A 13,384-nucleotide genomic window follows, 5' to 3' on the forward strand; every position below is an offset into this window, starting at 1 on the left:
TTACTTGGACGACCCAGTACACTTGCTGGTTAGTTCTGCGAAGTTGTGATAAAGAGTTGAGATTGCAATTGAGCGTACCATGTTGATGGCGCCATTGATGATCACAATTTCGTGCACCAAGTTTTTGGCGCCGTTGCCGGGGAATGTTTAAGTTTGGACAACTGACGGTTCATCTTGTTGCTTAGATTAGGTATTTTTCAGAATTTTTAAGAATGAATTCTAGTGTTTCAAGGTGATGTTCTTATCATCACCAAAGCTGATTGATCTTCATCAATTTAGCTCTTGAATGTAATGTCTTACTGAAGCTTGGCTAGCCATGTCTAATTCCTTTAGACTAAAGCTTTAGACTAAAATTGCATGATTACTGGAATTTTTATTAAAAATTTTGAATCTCTTTATTTTCTTTTTCCACATAATTTTCGAAAAATCCAAAAAAAATACAAAATCATAAAAAACCAAAAATATTTCTTGTTTGAGTCTAGTGTCTCATTTTAAGTTTGGTGTCAATTGCATGTTTCTGTTCTTCTTGCATTTTTTGAATTCTTTCATGTGTCTTCATTGATCTTCAAGTTGTTCTTGATATTTACTTGCTCTGATCTTTAAATTCTCTTGTTTTGTGTGTTTTGTTGTTTCTCATATGCATTCTCAATTTGTTAGTGTCAGTAGTGTACAAACTTCTAAGTTTGGTGTCTTGCATGCATTGTTTATTTGATTTTAGTTGTATTTTGATCATTAAAAAAATCCAAAAAATTTTTAATTTGTGTATTTTCAAGTCAATAATACAGAGAATTGAAGATTCAGAAATACAGCAGAGGAATTACACAGAAAAAGCTGGGCGTTCAAAACGCCCAATGAAGAAGGAAAACGGGCATTTAAATGCCAGCCAGGGCACCTGGCTAGGCGTCTAATGCCCAAAAGGGTAGCATTTTGGGCGTTAAACGCCATAATGTATACCATTCTTGGCGTTTAACGCCAGGATGGCACAAGAGGGAAGATTTTGTTTTCAATTCAAATATTTTTCAAGTTTTCATAATTTTTCAAAATCAAATCATATCTTTTCAATCATATATTTTCAAAATCAATTTCTTTCCATTTTCAAAAGTACTTGCTAACAATTAATGATTTGATTCAACATTTCAGGTATGCTGCCTTTTCTGTTGAGAAAGTTTTAATGTTTGAATCACATCTTTTCTTGTTGGCCAAGTCATTGATTTTTAAAAATCAAATCTTTTTAAATTGTTTTTCAATCATATCTTCTCAATCATATCTTTTTAAAACCATAACTTTTCAATCATATCTTCTTAATCACATCTTTTTCAAAATACTTTTCAAATCATATCTTTTGATTTCCAATTTCAAAATCTTTTTCAAAAATTACTTAATTTCTTTCCCACTCTTGGTTTTCGAAAATCAATTACCATTTTTCAAAATTTCTTTTAATTAATTCACTTTAATTTTCGAAAATTTCTTCCCCTCTTCTCACATCCTTCTATTTATGGAATAACATGTGCAATTCGAACTCTATCTTTCTAAGTTCGAATTCTTCTACCTCTTCCTTCTATTTTTCTTTTCCTCTGACACCTCAAGGAATCTCTATACTGTGACATAGAGGATTCCATATTTTCTTGTTCTCTTCTCTTTCATATGAGCAGGAGCAAAGACAAAAGCATTCTTGTTGAGGCTGACCCTAAACCTGAAAGGACCTTGAAGCGAAAGCTAAGAGAAGCTAAAGTACAATTCTCTGTAGAGGACCTAATAGAATTCTTCAAAGAAGAAGACATGGCAGCCGAAAACAACAACAATGCCAACAATGCAAGGAAGGTGCTGGGTGACTTTACTACACCTACTCCCGACTTCTATGGGAGAAGCATCTCTATCCCTGCCATTGGAGCAAACAACTTTGAGCTTAAGCCTCAATTAGTTTCTCTAATGCAACAGAATTGCAAGTTCCATGGACTTCTATTGGAAGATCCTCATCAGTTTTTAGCTGAATTCTTGCAAATCTGTGACACTGTCAAGACCAATGGGGTTAACCCTGAGGTCTACAGACTTATGCTATTCCCTTTTGCTGTAAGAGACAGAGCTAAGATATGGTTGGACTTACAACCTAAAGAAAGCCTAAACTCTTGGGAAAAGCTAGTCAATGCCTTCTTGGCAAAGTTCTTTCTACCTCAAAAATTGAGTAAGCTTAGAGTGGAAGTCTAAACCTTCAGACAGAAGGAAGGCGAATCCCTCTATGAAGCTTGGGAAAGATACAAACAATTGATCAGAAAGTGTCCTTCTGACGTGCTTTTTGAGTGGAGCATCATAGGTATCTTCTATGATGGTCTGTCTGAACTGTCCAAGATGTCATTGGATAGCTCTGCTGGAGGATCTCTTCATCTGAAGAAGACACTTGCAGAAGCTCAAGAACTCATTGAAATGGTTGCAAATAACCAATTCATGTACACTTCTGAAAGGAATCCTGTGAACAATGGGACGAATCAGAAGAAAGGAGTTCTTGAGATTGATACTCTGAATGCTATATTGGCTCAGAACAAAATATTGACTCAGTAAGTCAATATGATTTCTCAAAGTCTGTCTGGAATGCAAGCTGCACCAGGCAGTACTAAGGATGCTTCATCTGAAGAAGAAGCTTATGATCCTGAGAACCCTTCAATGGAAGAGGTGAATTACATGGGAGAACCCTATGGAAACACCTATAATACTTCATAGAGAAATCACCCAAATCTCTCATGGAAGGATTAACAGAGACCTCAACAAGGTTTCAACAACAATAATGGTGTAAGAAACAGGTTTAGCAATGGCAAGCCTTTTCCATCATCTTCTCAGCAACAGACAGAGAATTCTAAGCAGAGCCACTTTGACTTAGCAACTATAGTCTCTGATCTAATCAAAACCACTAAAAGTTTCATAACTGAAACAAGGTCCTCCATTAGAAACTTGGAGGCACAAGTGGGTCTGCTGAGTAAGAAAGTTACTGAACTCCCTCCTAGTACTCTTCCAAGCAATACAGAAGAGAATCCAAAAGGAGAGTGTAAGGTCATCAACATGGCCGAACTTGGAGAGGAGAAAGAGGGAGTGATCGTGACAAACCCCAATTTGACGGTTTATCTTGTATTGATTTTATGGGATTTTATGACCTTTTACCCACATTTATCCATTGAAATAGCATGGTTTTATAACTTCTCCTTTAATTGTGCTTAAGAGTGAAAACATGCTTTTTAGGCCTTAAAATAGCTAAATCTAATTCACCTTGATTCCATTAGATGCCTTGATATGTTTGTTAAGTGATTTAAGGTTTAGGAGGCAAAGATTGGATCAAGGGAATGAAGAAAGAAGCATGAAAAGTTGGAGAACTTATGAAGAAATGAAAGAACCGGAAAACTGTCAAGCCGACCTCTTCGCACTTAAACGACCATAACTTGAGCTACAGAGGTCCAAATGATGCGGTTCCAGTTGGGTTAGAAAGCTAACATCTGGGGCTTCAAAATGATATAAATTTTGCCATATCTTGCTTCGCGTTCAGGGGCGCGACGTGCACTTTGCGCGTACGCGCCGATTTTGTCCGTGGCCCACTTTAATGAAATCGTCCCCAGCGGTTTTAGGAGCCTTGTGGGCCCAATCCAACTCATTTCTGATGCTATTTAAGTCAAGGATTGAAGAGGGATGACACATCTAGTGACCATTAGTTTAGTTTAGTTTTAGAAGTAGTTTCTAGAGAGAGAAGCTCTCACTTCTCTCTAGGATTAGGATTAGGATTAGGTTTAGTTCTTAGATCTAGATTTTAATTCATCTTCTTCTACTTCTATCTTCTCAATTCATTGTTGTTACATTCCTTCTTCTTCCATTCTTTTATTGTAATTTCCTTTATGTTGTTCTTATACTTTGTTGTAGATCTACTATTGTTCTTTCCATTTTCTTTCAATTCAATAAGAGGTAATTCATAATAATTGTTCTTCTTTGCTTTTCTATTGTTGATCTCTTGCCTTTGTAGTTAGATCTCTCTTTAATTCTTGCAATTTATGTTGTTTACTTTTATTGCCTTTTATGTGTTTGTTGAAATGCCTCTTCTAGATATAGTGTAGATTTTGTTCCTCTTGGCCTCGGTAGAGTAATTAGTGACACTTGAGTTATCTAATTCCTTTGTTGATTGGTAATTGGAGAGATTGCTAATTGGTTTGGAGTGCACTAAAGCTAGTCTTTCCTTGGGAGTTGGCTAGAACTTGTGGCTCAAGTCAATTCATCCACTTGACTTTCCTTTATTTAGTAAGGGTTGACTAAGTGGTAGCAATAAACAATTCTCATCACAATTGAAAAGGATAACTAGGATAGGACTTCTAATTTTCATACCTTGCCAAGAGCCTTTTATAGTTGTTAGTTTATTTTCATTACCATTTACTTTCATGTCTCTTATCCAAAACCCCAAAACAACTCAAACCAATAACAAGACACTTCATTACAATTCCTAGGGAGAACGACCCGAGGTTTGAATACTTCGGTTTATAAATTTAGGGGTTTGTTTTAGTGACAAACAACTTTTTGTATGAAAGGATTATTGCTTGGTTTAGAAACTATACTTCGACGAGATTTTATTTGAGAAATTCCAAACCGTCAAAAATCCAATCATCAGATCGCCACTGAGGAAGGCCTCAATGGACGTCCACTAGCCTCTAATGAGTTCCCTAATGAGGGACCATGGGAATCTGAGGCTCACACTGAGACCATAGAGATTCCATTGGATTTACTTCTGCCATTCATGAGCTCTGATGAGTATTCTTCCTCTGAAGAGGATGAAGATGTCAACGAAGAGCAAGTTGCTAAGTACCTTGGAGCAATCATGAAGCTAAATGACAAGTTATTTGGTAATGAGACTTGGGAGGATGAACCCCCTTTGCTCACCAAAGAACTGGCTGACTTGTCTAGGCAGAAATTACCTCAAAAGAGACAGGACCCTAGGAAGTTCTCAATACCTCGTACAATAGGCACCATGACCTTCAAGAAGGCTCTGTGTGACCTAGGGTCAAGCATAATCTTCATGCCTCTCTCTGTAATGGAGAAGCTAGGGATCTTTGAGGTACAAGCTGCAAGAATCTCACTAGACATGGCAGACAATTCAAGAAAACAAGCTTATGGACTTGTAGAGGATGTTCTGGTAAAATTTGAAGACCATTACATCCATGTTGATTTCATAGTCCTAGAGACTGGGAAGTGCATGGATGAATCCATCATCCTTGGCAGACCCTTCCTAGCCACAGCAAAGGCTGTGATTGATGTTGACAGAGGAGAATTGATCATTCAAGTGAATGAAGAATCCATTGTGTTTAAGGCTCAAGGATATCCCTCTGCAACCATGGAGAGGAAGCATGAAGAGCTTCTCTCAAAATAGAGTCAAACAGAGCCCCCACAGTCAAACTCTAAGTTTGGTGTTGGAAGGCCACAACCAAATTCTAAGTTTGGTGTTGAACCCCCACATTCAAACTTTAAGTTTGGTGTTGGGAGGTTCCAACATGGATCTGAGTATCTGTGAAGCTCCATCAGAGCCCACTGTCAAGCTACTGACATTAAAGAAGCGCTTGTTGGGAGGCAACCCAATGTTATATTTATCTAATTTCCTTTGTTATTTTACGTTTTCTGTAGGTTGATGATCATGGGAAGTCACAAAATCAATTGAAAAAGCAAAAACAGCATGAAAAACAGAAAGAAAAATAGCACACCTTGGAGGAAAAACTTGCCGGCGTTCAAACGCCAGTAAGGGCAGCAAATGGACGTTTAACGCCCAGTCTGGCACCATTCTGGGCGTTTAACGCCTGAAAGGGGCACCAGACTGGCGTTAAACGCCAGGAAAGGGCAAGAAGCTGGCGTTAAATGCCAAAAATGGGCACCAGCCCGGCGTTTAATGCCAGAATTGGCATAAAGAGCATTTTTGCTCGCCACTTGGTGCAGGGATGAAATTTCCTTGACACCTCAGGATCTTTGGACCCCACAGGATCCCCACCTTCCCCACCACTCTCTCTCTTCTTCGCCCATTCACCAATCACCTCAGCACCTCTTCCCCAAAAACCCCTCACCTATCAAATCCCACTATTCTCTTCACCACTCACATCTATCCTTCATAAAACCACACCTACCTCACCATTCAAATTCAAACCACTTTCCCTCCCAAACCCACCCATAATGGCCGAACCATACACCACATCTCCACTGCTATATAAACCCATCTTCACTCCTTCATTTTTACACAACCAAAACACTACTTCTCCCCCCTTGGCCAAACCACAAAGCCACCTCCATCTCCTCTATTTCTTCTTTTTCTACTCTCTTCTTTCTTCTTTTGCTCGAGGACGAGCAAACCTTCTAAGTTTGGTGTGGTAAAAGCATTGCTATTTGTTTTTCCATAACCATTTATGCCATCTAAGGCCGGAGAAACCTCTAGAAAGAGGAAAGGGAAGGCAAAAGCTTCCACCTTCGAGTCATGGGAGATGGAGAGATTCATCTCAAGGGTGCATCAAGACCACTTCTATGAAGTTGTGGCCATGAAGAAGGTGATCCCCGAGGTCCCTTTCAAACTCAAAAAGAGTGAATATCCGGAGATCCAACATGAGATTCGAAGAAGAGGTTGGGAAGTTCTTACCAACCCCATTCAACAAGTCGGAATCTCAATGGTTCAAGAGTTCTATGCCAATGCATGGATCACCAAGAACCATGATCAAAGTGTGAACCCGGACCCAAAGAATTGGCTTACAATGGTTCGGGGGAAATGCTTAGATTTTAGTCCGAAAAATGTAAGGTTGGCATTCAACATGCCCATGATGCAAGGAGATGAACACCCTTACACTAGAAGGGTCAACTTTGATCAAAGGTTGGACCAAGTCCTCAGAGACATTTGTGAAGAGGACGCTCAATGGAAGAGAGATTCAAGAGGGAAGCCGGTTCAACTGAGAAGGCATGACCTCAAGCCCGTGGCTAGAGGATGGTTGGACTTTATCCAATGCTCAATCATTCCCACTAGCAACCGGTCTGAAGTTACTATAGACCGGGCTATCATGATTCATAGCATCATGATTGGAGAGGAAGTAGAAGTTCATGAGGTTATATCCCAAGAACTTTATAAGGTGGCGGACAAGTCCTCTACCTTGGCAAGGTCAGCTTTCCCTCATCTCATTTGTCACCTCTGTTATTCAGTTGGAATTGACATAGAGGGAGACATCCTCGTTGATGAAGACAAGCCCATCACTAAGAAGAGGATGAATCAAACAAGAGATCCCACTCACCATGAAATCCCTGAGATACCCCAAGGGATGCACTTTCCTCCACAAAACTATTGGGAGCAAATCAATACCTCCCTAGGAGAATTGAGTTCCAACATGGGACAACTAAGGGTGGAGCTCCAAGAACATTCCATTCTCCTCCATGAAATTAGAGAAGATCAAAGAGTCATGAGAGAGGAGCAACAAAGGCATTGAGGAGCTCAAGCACTCCATAAGATCTTCAAGAGGAAGAACAAGCCGCCATCACTAAGGTGGACCCGTTCTTTAATCTCCTTGTTCTTTAATTTCCTGTTTTTCAAATTTTCATGCTTATGTTTATCTATGTTTGTGTCTTATGATCATTAGTGTCTTAGTTTCTATGCCTTAAAGTTATGAATGTCCTATGAATCCCTCACCTTTCTTAAATGAAAAATGTTTTTAATTGGAAAAGAGAAGAATTGCATGAATTTTGAATTTTGTAACAGATTAATTACTTTGATGTGGTGGCAATACTTTGACTTCTGAATGTATGCTTGAATAGTGTATATGTCTTTTGAATTTGTTGTTCATGAATGTTGGCTCTTGAAAGAATGATGAAAAAGGAGACATGTTACTGAGGATCTGAAAAATCATAAAAATGATTCTTGAAGCAAGAAAAAGCATTGAATTAGTAAAAAAAAAAACGAAAAAAGAAGAAAAAGAAAAAAATAAAGTTGTCATCCAAGGCAAAAAGAGTGTGCTTAAGAACCCTGGACACCTCTAATTGGGGACTCTAGCAAAGCTGAGTCACAATCTGAAAAGGTTCACCCAGTTATGTGTCTGTGGCATGTATGTATCCGGTGGTAATACTGGAAGACAGAGTGCTTTGGGCCACGGCCAAGACTCATAAAGTAGCTATGTTCAAGAATCATTATACTTAACTAGGAGAATCAATAACACTATCTGGATTCTGAGTTCCTAGAGAAGCCAATCATTCTGAATTTCAAAGGATAGAGTGAGATGCCAAAACTGTTCAGAGGCAAAAAGCTAAAAGCCCCACTCATCTAATTAATACTGATCTTCATAGATGTTTTGGGAATTCATTGCATATTCTCTTCTTTTTATCTTATTTGATCTCCAGTTTCTTGGGGACAAGCAACAATTTAAGTTTGGTGTTGTGATGAGCAGATAATTTATACGCTTTTTGGCATTGTTTTTAGTATGTTTTAGTTAGTTTTTATTATATTTTTATTAGTTTTTAGTTAAAATTCACTTTTCTGAACTTTACTATGAGTTTGTGTGTTTTTCTGTGATTTCAGGTATTTTCTGGCTGAAATTGAGGGACCTAAGCAAAAATCTGATTCAGAGGCTGAAAAGGACTGCAGATGCTGTTGGATTCTGACCTCCCTGCACTCGAAGTGAATTTTATGGAGCTACAGAACCCCAATTGGCGTGCTCTCAACTGCCTTGGAAAGTAGACATCCTGGGCTTTCCAGAAATGTATAATAGTTCATACTTTGCCCAAGATTTGATGGCCCAAACCGGCGTTCCAAATCAGCTCAAAACTGCCCGGCGTTAAACGCCGGAACTGGCACAAGAATGGGAGTTAAACGCCCAAACTGGCACAAAAGCTGGCGTTTAACTCCAAGAAAAGTCTCTACACGAAAATGCTTCAATGCTCGGCCCAAGCACACACCAAGTGGGCCTGGAAGTGGATTTTTATGTCATTTACTCATTTCTGTAAACCCTAGCTACTAGTTCTCAATAAGTAGGACCTTTTGCTATTGTATTTACATCTTTTGATCATGTTTATATGATTGAACCCTCTTTGGGAGGCTGGCCTCTCGGCCATGCCTAGACCTTGTTCTTATGTATTTTCAATGGTGGAGTTTCTACACACCATAGATTAAGTTGTGGAGCTCTGCTGTACCTCGAGTATTAATGCAGTTACTATTGTTCTTCTATTCAATTCAGCTTATTCCTCTTCTAAGATATCACTTGTTCCTCAACTTGATGAATGTGATGATCCGTGACACTCATCATCATTCTCACCTATGAACGTGTGTCTGACAACCACCTCCGTTCTACCTTAGATTGAGTGGATATCTCTTGGATTTCTTAACCGGAATCTTCGTGGTATAAGCTAGAATTGATGGCGGCATTCAAGAGAATCCGGAAGGTCTAAACCTTGTCTGTGGTATTCTGAGTAGGATTCAAGGATTGAATGACTGTGACGGGCTTCAAACTCGCGATTGTGGGGCGTTAGTGACAGACGCAAAAGAATCACTGGATTCTATTCCGACATGATCGAGAACCGACAGCTGAATAGCCGTGCTATGACAGAACGCGTTGAACATTTTCACTGAGAGGACGGGACTGTAGCCATTGACAACGGTGATGCCCAACATGCAGCTTACCTTGGAAAGGAGTAAGAAGGATTGGATGAAGACAGTAGGAAAGCAAAGAAACGGAAGGGACAAAGCATCTCCATACGCTTATCTGAAATTCTCACCAATGAATTATATAAGTATCTCTATCTTTATTTTATGCTTTATTCATAAATCATCTATAACCATTTGAATTCGCCTGACTGAGATTTACAAGGTGACCATAGCTTGCTTCATACCAACAATCTCTGTGGGATCGACCCTTACTCGCTTAAGGTTTATTACTTGGACGACCCAGTACACTTGCTGGTTAGTTGTGTGAAGTTGTGATAAAAAGTTGAGATTGCAATTGAGCGTACCATGTTAATGGCGCCATTGATGATCACAATTTCGTGCACCAGTAATGGAACGCCTCAGAGGAATGAAGTTCTTGAAATTGATGCTCTGAATGTCATATTGGCTCAGAACAAATGTTGACATAGCAAGTCAATATGATTTCTCAGAGTCTAAATGGATTGCAAAATGCATCCAACAGTACTAAAGAAGCATCTTCTGAAGAAGAAGCCTATGATCTTGAGAACCCTGCAATGGCAGAGGTGAATTATATGGGTGAAGCCTATGGAAACACCTATAATCCCTCATGGAGAAATCATCCAAATTTCTCATGGAAGGATCAACAAAAGCTTCAAAAAGGCTTTAATAATGGTGGAAGAAACAGGTTTAGCATTAGCAAGCCTTTTCCATCATCCTCTCAGTAACAGACCAAGAATTCTGAGCAGAGCCCCTTTAGTTTAGCAAACATAGTCTCTGATCTATCTAAGGCCACTCTAAGTTTCATGAATGAAACAAGGTCCTCTATTTGAAATTTGGAGGCACAAGTTGGCCAGCTGAGTAAAAGAGTCACTGAAACTCCTCCTAGTACTCTCCCATGCAATACAGAAGAGAATCCCAAAAGAGAGTGCAAGGGCATGATTATGAGTAACTTGGCTGAACCTAGAGAGGAGGAGGAGGATGTGAATCCCAGTGAGGAAGACCTCGTGGGATGTCCTCTGGACAAAAAGGAGTTCCCAATTAAGGAACCTAAAGAATCTGATGCTCACCTAGAGACCATATAGATTCCATTGAACCTTCTTTTGCCATTCATGAGCTCTGATGACTATTCATCTTCTGAAGAAGATGAAGACATTATTGAAGGGCAAGTTGCCTAGTATTTAGGAGCAATCATGAAGTTGAATGCCAAGCTATTTGGTAATGAGACTTAGGAGGATGAGCCTCCATTGCTCATTAATAAACTGAATACCTGGGTTCAGCACACTTTACCTCAAAAGAAACAGGATCCTGGTAAATTCTTAATTCCCTATACCGTAGGCACCATGACCTTTGAGAAGGCTCTACGTGACTTGGGGTCAGGCATAAACTTAATGCCACTCTTTGTAATGGAGAAACTGGAAATCTTTGAGGTACAGGCTGGCAAATTCTCATTAAAGATGGCAGACAAATCCATGAAAAAGGCTTATGGACAGGTAGATGACGTGCTAGTAAAGGTCAAAGGCCTTTACATCCCTGCTGATTTCATAATCCTAGACACTGGGAAGGATGAGGATGAATCCATCATCCTTGGAAGACCCTTCCTAGCCACAGCAAAAGCTATGATTGATGTGGATAGAGGAGAGTTGATCTTTCAATTGAATGAGGACTACCTTGTGTTTAAAACTCAAGGATATCCCTCTGTAACCATGGAGAGGAAGCAAGAAAAGCTTCTCTCAATACAGAGTCAAACAAAGCCCCCACAATCAAACTCTAAGTTTGGTGTTGGGAGGCCACAACCAAACTCTACGTTTGGTGTTGAACCCCCACATTCAAACTCTAAGTTTGGTGTTGGAAGGCCACAACTAAACTCTAAGTTTGGTGTTGAACCCCCACATTCAAACTCTAAGTTTGGTGTTGGGAGGTCCCAACAATGCTTTTAACATCTGTAAAGCTCCATGAAAGCTCACTGTCAAGCTATTGACATTAAAGAAGCGCTTATTGGGAGGCAACCCAATTTTATTTATCTATGTTATTTTCCTTTTTTTAGGTTGATGATTATGTGGAGTCACAAAAACAACTGCAAAAATTAAAGAAAAATAAAAAACAGCATTAAAAATAGCACACCCTTGAGGAGAAACTTACTGGTGTTTAAACGCCAATAAGGGTAGCAGAATGGGCGTTTAACGCCCAGTCTGGCACCATTCTGGGCATTAAACGCCAGAAACAAGCACCAGACTGGCATTAAACACCAGAAAGAAGCAACAATCTGGCGTTAAATGCCAAAAATAGGTTGCAGCCTGGCGTTTAACACCAGGAAAGGAATAAAAGCAGGCGTTTAACGCCAGAAACAAGCAGCAATCTGGCGTTAAACGCCAGGATTGCACTGTAAGGGCGTTTACACGCCTAATAGGAGTAGGGATGATACATCCTTTACCCCTCAGGATCTGTAGACCCCACAGGATCCTCACCTATCCTCCCACAACACTCTTCCCCAAATACCCCTCACCAATCAACTCATTCTCTCTTCCCCATCACCTCTTCACTAGTCACCTCCATATCTCTTCCCCAAAAACCCCACCTACCTCACTTTCAAATTCAAACACTTTTCCCTCCCAATCCCAACCCTAATGACCGAAACCCAACCCTCTCCTCACCCCTATATAAACCCCTCACTACTCCTTCATATTCACATAACACAAACACCTTTCCCCCCTCTTGGCCGAAGCTCCTGTAACCGTCCATCTCCTCTATTTTCTTCTTCTTCCCCTTCTTTCTTTCTTTTTTTGCTCGAGGACGAGCAAACCTTTTATGTTTGGTGTGGTAAAAGCATTGCTTTTTGTTTTTCCATAACCATTTATGGCACATAAGGCCAGAGAAACCTCTAGAAAGAGGAAATAGAAGGCAAAAGTTTCCACCTCCGAGTCATGAGAGATGGAGAGATTTGTCTCAAAGGTCCATCAAGACCACTTCTATGAAGTTGTGGCCAAGAAGAAGGTGATCCCTGAGGTCCCTTTCATGCTCAATAAAAATGAGTATCCAGAGATCCGACATGAGATCTGAAGAAAAGGTTGGGAAGTTCTTACCAACCCCATTCAACAAGTCAGAATCTTAATTGTTCAAGAGTTCTATGCCAATGCATGGATCACTAGGAACCATGATGAAAGTATGAACCCGCATTCAAAGAATTTGCTTACAATGGTTCGGGGAAAATACTTAGATTTCAGTCCGAAAAATGTAAGGTTGGCGTTCCACTTGCCAATTATGCAAGAAAACGTACGCCCCTACCCTAGAAGGGTCAACTTTGATCAAAGGTTGGACCAAGTCTTCATGGACATATGTGTGGAAGGAGCTCAATGGAAAAGAGACTCAAGAGGCAATCCGGTTCAATTGAGAAGATCAGACCTTAAGCCTGTGACTAGAGGATGGTTGGAGTTCATCCAACACTCCATCATTCCTACTAGCAACCGATCTGAAGTGACTGTGGATCGGGCCATCATGATCCATAGTATCATGATTGGGGAAGAAGTGGAAGTTTATGAGATCATACCTCTAGAACTCTACAAGGTGGCTGACAAGTCATCCACCTTGGCAATGTTATCCTTTCCTCATCTCATTTGTCATCTATGTAATTTGGCTGGGATTGACATAGAAGGAGACATCCTCATCATCGAAGAGGACAAGCCCATTACTAAGAAAAGGATGGAGCAAACAAGAGAGCTCATTCATAGACCTCAACAA

At 40.0% G+C, this 13,384-nt stretch overlaps 1 non-coding gene across 1 annotated transcript; it reads right to left on the reverse strand.

Annotated features, from left to right (window-relative positions):
* Positions 1-2,184: 2,184 nt before the first annotated feature.
* LOC112798511 (small nucleolar RNA R71) lies at positions 2,185-2,292 on the reverse strand. The gene has a single exon (XR_003200121.1). It is a non-coding gene; the product is annotated as a small nucleolar RNA R71 (small nucleolar RNA).
* Positions 2,293-13,384: the final 11,092 nt, after the last annotated feature.

The sequence above is a fragment of the Arachis hypogaea genome, chromosome 4 (genome assembly GCF_003086295.3).
Source record: "Arachis hypogaea cultivar Tifrunner chromosome 4, arahy.Tifrunner.gnm2.J5K5, whole genome shotgun sequence".
Classification (NCBI taxonomy): Eukaryota; Viridiplantae; Streptophyta; class Magnoliopsida; order Fabales; family Fabaceae; genus Arachis; species Arachis hypogaea.